This window comes from Geotrypetes seraphini, chromosome 16, assembly GCF_902459505.1.
Source record: "Geotrypetes seraphini chromosome 16, aGeoSer1.1, whole genome shotgun sequence".
In the NCBI taxonomy this organism is placed as follows: domain Eukaryota; kingdom Metazoa; phylum Chordata; class Amphibia; order Gymnophiona; family Dermophiidae; genus Geotrypetes; species Geotrypetes seraphini.
The window spans coordinates 7,294,237-7,306,759 of NC_047099.1; the positions used below are offsets into that span (position 1 = coordinate 7,294,237).

The 12,523-nt window shown below is 40.8% G+C and overlaps 2 gene segments (V, D, J or C); both read right to left on the minus strand.

Annotated features, from left to right (window-relative positions):
• The window catches only part of LOC117350919, a 244,863-nt gene that overhangs the window by 231,278 nt on the left and 1,062 nt on the right, over positions 1–12,523 (minus strand).
• The window catches only part of LOC117350917, a 156,005-nt gene that overhangs the window by 41,723 nt on the left and 101,759 nt on the right, over positions 1–12,523 (minus strand).

The window sequence follows — 12,523 nt, forward strand, 5'->3', positions numbered from 1 at the left end:
TTCCAATGATCAACCACTCTCTCTGTGAAGAAATACTTTCTGGTGTCGCCATGAAATTTTCCGCCCCTGAGTTTGAGCGGGTGCCCTCTTGTGGCCGAGGGTCCCTTGAGAAAGAAAATATCATCTTCCACTTCGACACGTCCCGTGAGGTACTTAAATGTTTCGATCATGTCTCCCCTCTCCCTACGTTCCTCAAGAGTGTAGAGCTGCAATTTGTTCAGTCTCTCTTCGTACAAGAGACCCTTGAGCCTCGAGATCATCCTGGTGGCCGTCCGTTGAACCGATTCAATTCTGTGCACATCTTTACTGTAATGTGGCCTCCAGAATTGCACACAGTACTCCAGATGAGGTCTCACCATGGCCCTGTACAACGGCATTATGACTTCAGGCTTTCGGCTGACGAAACTTCTATTGATACAACCCAATATCTGCCTTGCCTTAGATGAAGCCTTCTCCACTTGATTGGCAGTTTTCATGTCTGCACTGATGATTACTCCTAAATCTCGTTCTGCTGAAGTCCTAGTTAAAGTTTCTCCGTTCAAGAAGTATGTCCTGCATGGATTTCCGCTTCCGAGGTGCATGACCTTACATTTATTAGCATTGAAGTCTAGCTGCCAGGTTGAGGACCAACTTTCCAATGTAAGCAGGTCCTGCGCCATATAATTTTGTAAACTGCATTCACTTACTATATTACATAGTTTGGCATCATTGGCGAATAGTGTTATTTTACCTTGAAGCCCTTGAGTCAGATCCCCTATGAATATGTTGAAAAGGAGTGGACTCAGGACCGAGCCCTGCGGCACTCCACTGGTCACCTCCGATGTTTTAGAGAGGGTACCATTAACCACCACCCTCTAAAGTCTGCCACTCAGCCAATCATTGACCCATGTCCTCAGGCAGTTAGACAGGCTAAAGAGCGACAAATCACCAGGTCCAGATGGCTTTCACCCAAGGGTACTCAAGGAACTGAGGAACGAAATAGCAGAGCCACTTCGACAAATATGCAACCTATCCTTAAAAACTGGAGAGATCCCAGAGGACTGGAAAATAGCAAATGTCACACCAATCTTCAAGAAGGGTTCGAGGGGCGACCCGGGAAACTACAGGCCGGTGAGCTTGACCTCGGTCCCGGGAAAGATGATGGAAGCGCTGATCAAGGACAGCATCTGTGAACACATCGAAGCCAATGGACAGCTTAAATCAAGTCAGCATGGTTTCTGCAAGGGTAGGTCATGCCTCACTAACTTATTACACTTCTTTGAAGGGGTGAACAGACAGGTGGATAAAGGGGAATCCATAGATATCATTTACCTTGACTTCCAAAAGGCCTTCGACAAGGTACCACACGAAAGACTGCTTAAGAAACTATGGAACCACGGGGTACAAGGGGAGGTCCACCGATGGATCAAAAACTGGCTGGCAGGCAGAAAACAGAGGGTTGGAGTGAAGGGTCACTATTCAGATTGGAAATGGGTCACGAGCGGGGTGCCGCAGGGGTCGGTGTTGGGACCGCTCCTTTTCAATATATTTATAAATGACCTGGAGGCGGGAACAAAATGCGAGGTCATTAAATTTGCAGACAACACCAAACTATACAGCAGGGTTGAAACAACGGAAGACTGCGAAAATCTCCAAAAGGATCTGACGACACTGGAAGAGTGGGCCAATAAGTGGCAAATGAGTTTTAACATAGGGAAGTGTAAGGTCATGCATGTAGGAAAAAAGAACCCGATGTTCAGCTACAAAATGGGGGGATCACTGCTGGGGGTAAGTAACCTTGAAAGAGACCTGGGAGTAATGGTTGATACAACACTGAAGGCATCGGCACAATGCGCCACAGCCTCAAGGAAAGCAAACAAAATGCTTGGAATCATTAAGAAGGGCATCACGGCCAGGACAAAGGAAGTCATCCTGCCACTTTATCGCGCAATGGTGCGCCCACATCTGGAGTACTGTGTCCAGTATTGGTCACCGCACCTCAAGAAAGACATGGCAGTACTCGAGGGAGTCCAGAGAAGAGCAACTAAACTCATAAAGGGTATGGAAAACCTCTCATATACTGACAGGCTAAAAAAGCTGGGGCTATTCTCCCTTGAGAAGCGGAGACTTAGAGGAGACATGATAGAAACCAAAAAGAAATCAGACGCCTTCAAATCATACAGAACACTTCCATAAAAATAATTCATAAAGCAAAGAAATTCGACCACGTCACTCCTTTACTTAAAGAATCCCACTGGCTTCCCGTTGCTCATCGTATTCTATATAAAATATGTTTGCTTACATTCAAATCAATAATGTCTCAAACCCCAGCTTTTATTTTTAGAGTTCTAATTCCCTATATAACTACAAGAACACTTAGATCTCAGGATCAGCATCTATTGGCTATTCCTTCATTGAAAGTTATTAACACTAGACGGCTTACTATTTTTTCAGTGACCGCCCCACAATCTTGGAATAATCTTCCTATTTATATAAGAGAAGAAAAGAACTTAGTTAATTTCAAGACTAAGCTTAAAAGTTTCCTTTTCAATGATGCTTTTAGTTAATAAATAACTTTATAATCTTTCTTAACCTTTTATTTTCTTATTCGTGCTTTTATTCCCTCCCTATTGTTGTAATCCTGAAATATAAAATTTGATACAGAATGTAACCCTTTAAATATAGTTTTTCCTAATGTTTTATGATTGTAAGTTTTTGTAATTATGTAATTTTATTTGTCTATGTAATAACTATCCCAAGTTTTTTATTCACTCATTATTGTTTGTATATCGCCTAGAATGTAGAATAGGCGATTAATCAAATTACATAATAAACTTGATAAACTTGGTTCAAGATCCTGAAAGGCATAGAAAAAGTGGACAGGGACAGATTTTTCAGATTATGGGGAAGCACAAGTACAAGGGGGCACTCAGAGAAATTGAAAGGAGACAGGTTTAGAACAAACGCTAGGAAGTACTTTTTCACCCAAAGGGTGGTGGATATGTGGAACGCACTTCCAGAAGCTGTGATAGGCCAGAACAAGTTACATGGCTTCAAAGAAGGTTTGGATAGGTTCCTAGAGAACAAGGGAATTGAGGGGTACAGATAAGAATTAAGGATAGGGATAGGAGTAGAGATAGATTATAAAAATAGTCAAGGACCACTGCTCAGGCAATGGGCCTGATGGGCCGCCGCGGGAGCGGACCGCTGGCCGAGATGGATCTCTGGTCTGACTCAGCGGAGGCAACTTCTTATGTTCTTATGATAGCATTTTTAAAAGATCAACATTTATGGCGACTTTCTTATCTGATCTAAATAAAACGTTGGTTATGAAAGCATATTTCAGTAATAAAGATGCTATTTTCTATGACCAAAAAAATCAAACTTTTTTGACTCTAAAATCTCAGTTAATTTCAATAAGAGGACCATTTTATTTGAACCTCCTTGCAAATGCTTAGTTTCTTTTGAACCTGATCAATTAGAGAAGTTTCTCTTGACAGGGAAATAAGATATTAAGGGAAGATGATTTGGTCAAACTATATTTCATCTTTATTTTGACTCTTTTCCATTAGAGATGGGAGGGTACTATCAGAGATTGAAAGGATTATAAGCACTAATAAATAGGATTATATTATCCTAAATATTTCTGTTGTAATTTCTTTTTAACTAAAAATTAATCTCCCCTCCTCCTGTGATGTGGACTTTTTCGCAATATGAATGAGATTACTTTGTATGGTTTCACTTGAAATGTAATTTTACCTGATTTTCCAGGCCTCTTACATGGGTCTTTCCCACGCACCATGGCCATTTCTAGTGTTGCAGTAAATGGTGGATTTTCCTATGTTTTGCATTAATGGCCATGCGCTAATTCTCCCCTTAAGAACATAAGAACAGCCTTACTGGGTCAGACCAATGGTCCATCAAGCCCAGTAGCCCGTTCTCACGGTGGCCAATCCAGGTCACTAGTATCTGGCCAAAACCCATAGAATAGCAACATTCCATGCTACCGATCTAGGGCAAGCAGAGGCTCCCCACCTGTCTTATTAAGAGACTATGGACTTTTCCTCCAGGAATTTGTCCAATCCTTTCTTAAAACCAGCTGCGCTATCCGCTCTTACCACAAACTCTGGCAATGCGTTCCAGAGCTTAACGATTCTGAAACTCATTTAGTTTTGTAACACTGATAGAGATTTTCTGGTATTTTTTTTATTTTTGGTTTTCTTTGAACAAGACTGCAGGGCTGTCAGTGGCTTTAGCGGTTGAGGTTGGGAAGCAAGCTGCTAGGGTTTCTGTGCTGGTGTTAACCACTGTGCTGCCCCATCACAATGATTTAGAGTCATTCACAAACTTTTCCACATCAAAACAGTCATAGTGAAGAAGTGTGGTCAGAGCAACGTCTGAAAGGAAAACGTTTCTACTGGATGACTTTCTACTGGATTCCTATATCACATACACAATGAGGGCAATTCGATAAGGAGTGACCATAACACCTGCCAATGTTCCTATTCTAGATCTTTACATGCATATGTGAGTACGTACATGTATTATTGCAGAGATTCTGGCTATAGGGTATTCTGTATGAACACGCCTAGAGGTGATGGGTGAGTGTCCTCATGGGCTGGTGGGTGTCCTCATGGGCGGAATTTGAGAGGAGCGTGGACAGGATTATAAAATCATAGGATCGACATGTACTTTCACAGTCTAGGCATTGGCATTTACACCTTGACAATGGGAGTGTTTTGGGCCATTTAGGCTACTGTGTGAAATGTGGGATCCGACTTTTATGAATTGAACAGACTTCAAACAGATACTTTCTTAGCACTTAAATCTAGGCATCCCTTACAGAATTACCCTCAATATATGTAAGCCTATACAATTAAAACAAACACACAGAAAGAAGAAAGAGAAAGACCATATGGTCTATCCAGTCTGCTTATCCACACCATCAACTCTCCCTTCGATATCCTCTGTGCTTATCCAAAGCTTTTTTGAATTCAGATAGAGTCTTTCCCTGAAAGGCCATTCCATGTTTACATCACCTTTTCCATAAAGAAGAAATGCCTTAGATTATTTATTTTTTCATTCAGTTTTCTATACTGTTCTCTCAGGTGAGCTCAGAATGTTTTACATGAATTTATTCAGCTGCTCAAGCATTTCCCCTATCCATCCTGGTGGGCTCACAATCTATCTAACGTACCTGGGACAATGGGGGGATTAAATGACTTACCCAGGGTCATAATCATGGGATTGAACTCACAACCGCAGGGTGCTGAGGCTGTAGCTTTAACCACTGCAACACACGCTCCCCTCCTGAGTCTTTCGCTTCCATCCTATGCTCTCTAATTCCAGATCATCCATGCAATAGCATAAGACTTGCATCCTGCACTTAAATGTCTGTCATATCTCCGCTCCTGCTGCTTTTCTTCCAAAGTATACATACTGAGATCTTTAATTCTGTATCCAGTAACAGATACACATTTCCACTTTTGATGGGTTCATGTCATATCTATGAATGTAAGGACAGCGTGTACTGTGAACACTTTATACTGACATGCAGCTGTCTTTGAGTTTTTGCAGTTGCTTTAAGCACTGTGCTCGCCCATGTCCATACCACAGTGGCTCGGGGTCATACAAAATCCTTTGCAGATTATTAGAATCCTAAATGGTCCATTGTGACCTCATCGGATTGATGAAAGAGAGACAGAGAGCGCAATGAGCTGCAGAATACTTGCCTTTGATTATTTGTTGCATTATTTTTGGTTTCCGTTTTTACTGATGCAAAGGGAGGAACATCTTCTCATGCAATACGGACCATATTGATGTCTCAGTCAATTACGCTGTGTGTCACAAGAAAATTGATCTCTTGTTATCTCACAGTGGATGGATTGTGGTACAGCATTCAGATTGCCTTTTTGTTTTGGAAGGAAGTTGAGTTCTTGGTGATTTGGGACAATTCTTTGATGAAGAAAGGATTCAGGTAAGTCCAAATGCAGCACCCTTGAGAACTTTCTTGTTTGTTCACCAAATGGTGTGGCCAGTGCTGATGGAATGCAATTGTGGTTGTTGAAAAATTTGATGTACCGTTTCTACGATCTAACTAACACTGGCTTTTACAAAGGTTTTTACCGCGGGCCAGTGAGGTAAATGACCCAGTGCTCATAAAATTTCTATGAGCATCGGCGCATTTACCTCGCCGGCCCGCGGTAAAAACTTCTACCGCAGTTTTGTAAAAGGAGCCCTAAGGCATCTGTTCTTAATAATGATAGATTGTAATTGTTTTCTAGGAGTACTTGAAGGTACCAAAAAGTCAGGGTTTTTCAGTGTTTTAGCATACAGAACTTAGGAGCCATTAGGTGGGCTTGAGATAAGCTAGGAGAAATGTTTATTTTTTCCAGTGTTTAGCAAACAGCTACTGTAACTTTTAGCATAGGGTGCTGGTGGTGGGTGTTTTTTCATTTTATTTTATCAGCACTTATCCGTTGAAACCTAACACCAATAGCCCTAGATACAATCAATTTACACATATGAAAGTGCCAGCTAAAATCAACACTCAGGCTTGCTAAATACAAATTAATGTAGATTTTTCAAATTACAATGCTGTTTTTCATGCATCAGTTTCATAGTAACATAGTAGATAAAGACCCGAATGGTCCATCCAGTCTGCCCAACCTGATTCAATTTAAATTTTTTTAAAAAATTTTTTCATCCTAGCTTTTTCTGGGCAAGAATCCAAAGCTCTACCCAGTACTGTGCTTGGGTTCCAACTGCTGAAGTCTATGTCTACACCCTCTACACCCATCTATACCCTCCCCAGCCCATCCTCAACCAAAAGGCCATAAACAGACAAAGACCATGCAAGTCTGCCCAATATTGGCCTTAGTTCTTCAATATTTACTATTAATTTCTGATTCTAGATCCTCTGTGTTTCAGAGGTCATTGGATTCTATTTCTGGATAGGGGATAACCACTGCGGAGTGGTTGTCACAGTGGTACAGAGACCAGCAAAAACACCTCAGTCCCAGCTTGAAAAAGGGAGATGGGGGTCCCTAGTACCTGGCCAAAACCCAAGGAGTAGCAGCATTCCAGAACCCCAAAGAGTAATAAAAGATTCTAGAACACCAGTGTATCAAGATTCTATGCAAAATCTGGAAGAATAGCAAGATTCCAGAACCCCAAATAATAGCAACAATCCATATTACTGATCCAGGGCAAGCAGTGGCTTCCCACATGCCTTTCTCAATAACAGACTATGGACTTTTCCTCCAGAAATTTGTCCAACCCTTTCTTAAAACCAGCTACGCTATCTGCTCTTACCACAACCTCTGGCAATGAGTTCTAGAGGTTAACTATTATAAGAACATACAAATAGCCTTTTTTTTTTTTGGGGGGGGGGGATTCACCAGTGGCTTTGGAACATAGGTCCTTTCTTTTTTTGGTTGTTCTTGCTTACCTCCATGTAATAGATTTTCCTTGGTTCCTGTTTTCTGAAGATGATATTGATCGCTGCAAAAGAAGAAATATTCTCTAATATAATAAGGTTCTTTATGAAGGTATGTACCCATGAGTCATGATGACATCTGAATTCTCCTCCGTGTGTGACGCGTATGTGTGAAGAAAGAGTTCAGGTGAAGTCCAAATGCAGTATCCTTGCTGAATTTCCATGTCCAACCGCTACACAGTCTCACGGTGTCCATCGTAGCATCCAGAAAGCGACAGCACAATTAAAGACGCAGGCTTCCAGATTCGTGGCTTAATGCAGAGTTTCTCAAAAGAGAAAACACGTTTTCATATAACAGACCATTTGCATCAGTTTTAGGAGGTATGGGGTCTGTTCTTGAACAAAGAATAATCACTATGAGGATAGATAGTGCAACACAAAACTCTCTCCTGGCTATGAGGAGGTGAGAAACTGAAGTCCAGCCCTATAATATAACTGAAATACACCTATATAGGAAAATAAATGAACTGATTTATATTTTACCTACTGGTGGGTGATTAATTAACATTATAGTAAACAAATAGTTTCAATGTTATATGCAATATTCGTAAATTCTCTCCCATGCTGTCAGACGCACGCTGAGTACACAAATCTGTATCAAGGCAGCTGGAATAATGATGAATGACCTTGGTAGAAACTGTTTCCTCCTTCAGTTATCTTTTAAACCGGATAAGTGTATTTCTGTGAGCAAAGATAAGAAGAATGGAATGAGGAACTGAGATAACAAATAAAGAAAAATGAATGAGCATAGGAAGAGCTTTTTTTTTTTTTTTTTTTACCTTACAGGCTTAGCATTTTGTGGGATTACAAAGACTAGGGGATGCTCGATGAAGTTACAGGGAAATACTTTTAAAACCGATAGGAGGAAATTTATTTTTCACTCAGAAAATAGTTAAGCTCTGGAACGCATTGCCAGAGGTTGTGGTAAGAGTGGATAGCGTAGCTGGTTTTAAGAAGAGTTTGGACAATTTCCTGGAGGACAAGTCCATAAGACATGGGGGAAGCCTCTGCTTGTCTTGGATCGGTTGCATGGAATGTTGCTACTCCTTGGGTTTTGGCCAGGTACTAATGACCTGGATTGGCCACCGTGAGAACGGGCTACTGGGCCTGATGGACCACTGGTCTGACCCAGTAAGGCTAGTCTTATGTTCTTATGATTGCATTTTACACTGTGCAACAACATGACACAAAAGGCTGGAGCAGGCGTCCTTCCCGAATCTCAGATTCCAGGCAGCATTGGAACTCTGCCTTCCCCACGCTTCCATGGTTTCTACAATTAAGGGGATTAAGGGGTTTTTATTAAGACATCTGGCAGTGTCCTGTTATAATAATAGTCAAGGTGGTCGACTCTTGCCTTCCATAGTCTGAAAAGATGTGACTTCAAGAAAGCAATGCATCTACCCGGGTGCCCATGTCCCACTGACCATCTAGCCGCATCAGAACTAGCTTTGACTGGACAATGGCGCAAAGATTTTTCACTGGTAAACATCAAGTATTCCTCCACCACTCTTAGGGCTCCTTTTACAAAGGCATGCTAGCGGTTTAATGCGCGTAATACCGCGCGCTAAACCGCCGGCCGCGCTAACTGCTACCGCCTCCTCTTGAGCAGGTGGTAGTTTTAAGGCCAGCGCAGGGGTTAGTGCGTGATGAAAAGTCACGCGCGTTAACACCCCACTAGCGCAGCTTAATAAAAGGAGCCCTTAATTTAATTTTAGGTTTAGTATATTTTTTGGGTGGGGGTGGGGCCTAGATGGTGTCATTTTTAAGACAAACGTGATGTTATATTTTTCTGTATCTTTCCTATTATTAATGAAGTTTCTTTTATATTGAATTTGTATTATAAACCACTTAGATCTGTCATATGTTCAAGCGATATAACAAGTTTTAATAAAACATAAGCATAATTTAATATGTTCAGCTATCAGAAGGATAAACCTAGGGATTAATACAAATGTCCTACCAAATGATGGGTAAGACTCTGTCCTATCAGGAGCTATGAAAGTCACCTTCACAACTTTCTCAGCAGTGCAGAGACATAGCCAGGAGTGTGACCCACATATAACTGTGTCACCAGGTCGGCCCAACCATTTCCTGTAGGATTCCCCTTTAAGGCGGGGGGGGGGAGGGGAGTTGTATAACATCTTTAATCACCATGCCTAGGTGTAGTCCCAGGGAACATCTGGAATGTATGCAGCTGGGTTTCAGTTTTTGCTATGGTGTTTATCACTGTGCCCCCCAGTTATGCACAGTGTCTGATCGTTGTACAAAAACCTACACAGTGAATCATCAGATTAATAAATTAGAAAATACATATGATCTATCTATCTACAGTATTTATGTACTGTATATGTGTGTGTGTATGTATGTGAGTCTGTATGTAGTGGTTATGTGTGTATGAGAGAGACGGAGAGAGATTGGAGTAATAGGTTATGGCTTACCCAAGTTTAATAGATTTTTCTTAGTTCTTGTTTCCCAAAGATCCTTTCATAGTAGAAAGGAAAAAAAAATAGGGATCTTACTGATCGCATGAGCTCTGTGTTGCAAAAAGGGTCCTGGAGCTTTTAAATGATGATTTAGCTGTGATAAAATATTTAAGTTCCTTTTTTTTGTTTGTTTCTGGAGACAGCTGAATTCTCCTCTGCTTGTGACGTGTTCATCTGAATAAAGTTTTCCAGTCAAAGTTCCAGCACAGCATCCTTGTCAAAGTTTCACATCCATCTTTTAAACAAAATCTCAGAGCCCATTGGAGGCGACCGAGGACTGGATATTTGAAGTTTTGTGCTTACATGACACTGGCGTACACAAAGGCTTCCAGATCTGTGGCATAATGTAGGTTTTCTCAATTTAAAAAGTCAATTGCGTAAGTTTTGGGCCTCTGGGTTCTGTTTTTGAATGGAAAATAATCACTATATGGGTAGTTATCACAGTAATACATACTAGAGAATGACACGGTGGCTGTTACCCACGGGTAGCTGCGGGTAACCCGCCAAAACAGTGGGGGAAAAACTGTGTTCACTACTTTTTTATAGTATTAGGTTTTGAATGTTTATGTCCTTTAAATGAATGATGATTTCTATCCTGTTTTATTAATGGCGTTTTATTTGTTTTATAAATTATTTTTATTGTAAACTGCCTTGAATTGTTCTGCAACTAAGACGGTATTTCAAGTTTAATAAATGATAAAACTGTGATGTTGCTGCACTGTCTCCAGTGGTAGGAATGTGGGTAGTGGATTGCTGTTCAACGTAGAGGGGAAATTGATTGTGGTTGTGCAGAAGCAACAGAAGGAAGAGAGTATCTATTGCACACATCCCAAACCTGCATGGATGATCTGCTACCAGTCAGATTTTCATAAACCAGCATTTATCAGAGGCACATTTATCTCACCAACAGCAATACAATCCCCTCAATGTGCTAATTGGTCACGCTGGGGCCGACGTCAACACGCTATACAGCTCTTTAAAACGAGGTTGTCGCCATTTTCAAAACTGTAGAGACTGCTGTCAATAAGTTACAGAAAAGTAAGTAAAGAAAAGAGTTATGTATAATATTAAATATCGAATGAGTTATCTGAGTTTATTTTCTTTTTACAGTGGCTTGGCGCATATAATCCATGGCCCTGAAGCAGTGGACAGAAGTTGAAGTCCACGAAACGCTGGCCTCGTTGGCTGTCTTTGACATACAAGCACTGTTAAAAAGCTAAGTAATGTGGTTAATAATCAGGGGCGGGAAACTACGAGGTGACACCAGGAAATTCTTTTTCACTGAAAGAGTGGTTGATCGCTGGAATAGTCTTCCACTACAGGTGATTGAGGCCAGCAGCGTGCCTGATTTTAAGGCCAAATGGGATCGGCACATGGGATCTATTCACAGGGCAAAGGTAGGGGAGGGACATTAAGGTGGGCAGACTAGATGGGCCGTGGGCCCTTGTCTGCCGTCTATTTCTATGTTTCTATGTTTAATATTAGACTGCTTAGCAATATCAAAGTGAGACTTGCTAGAAATTGAGTGCTAGCAAGGTCCTTTTTGAAATAAAACTGAAATGTTTTCTAAACCTTGTCAGTTTAGTCTCAAACCAGATGAAGAAGTGTAGACACTAATAAGTTATTTGGGGAAAAAAACTTAAAGAAAAAACGTGACAAAAAATATTTATAGAATAGGTTATTAATTAGAATATTGAATTCTTATTTAAATTTTGATAGAAGATATTAAAGTAAAATATAGGAGCTGGCCAATGATTAGAGCTAAAGAGCAGTATAACCACGCCGAAATCTTCAGTCTGTGAATACGACTGAGCATGGGCTCTGTTACTGAGGCCTCCTCCTTGATACACTTTTAAGTAAAGTAGGATACACTTTTTCAGATATATGGGAATATATTATATATTAATATTGGCACATTTATCTCATGCATATTCATGAAGGCCAACCTGATAATCCACGTAGCTGTGAGTTCACAAACACAGGTTGGCAATTTGCTGTTTGAAGCTAATATTGGAAAAACCTCTGCAGAGTATTACAGACTTAAACGGTCAGTCCTGAACCATCAGATGAACGAATCAGAATCGGAGCAGCACAGCACACGTTTCATAGATTTTCCAAAGATCCTATTCATAGAACGAAGGAATAAAGATCCATTAGTACTACAGGATTCTTATTAATTGCACAATCTCTGTGTCACAAAAAAGGGTCCTGGAGCTTTTAAATGATCTCATTGTGGTTTAGCTGTGATAAAGCATTTTCCCGAAGGAAGTTGAATTCTTGGCATATTGTGTGATATGTTTGTCTGAAGAAAAGGTTCCAGTAAGTGCAAGCGCAACATCCATCTTGAATTTCCATGTCCACCTACTAAACAGTCTCTGAGCCCATTACAGCTGATGGCGGGATACACAAAGTATCAGCACGATTGAAAACACAGGCTTCCGGAACTATGGCTTAATATAGAATTTCCCAGTTGAAAGAGGAAATACATTTTTCACGATGAATTGCATTAGATTTATAGGGCTCTGGATTCCGTTTCTGATTGGAGAATAATTACTGTGCTGAT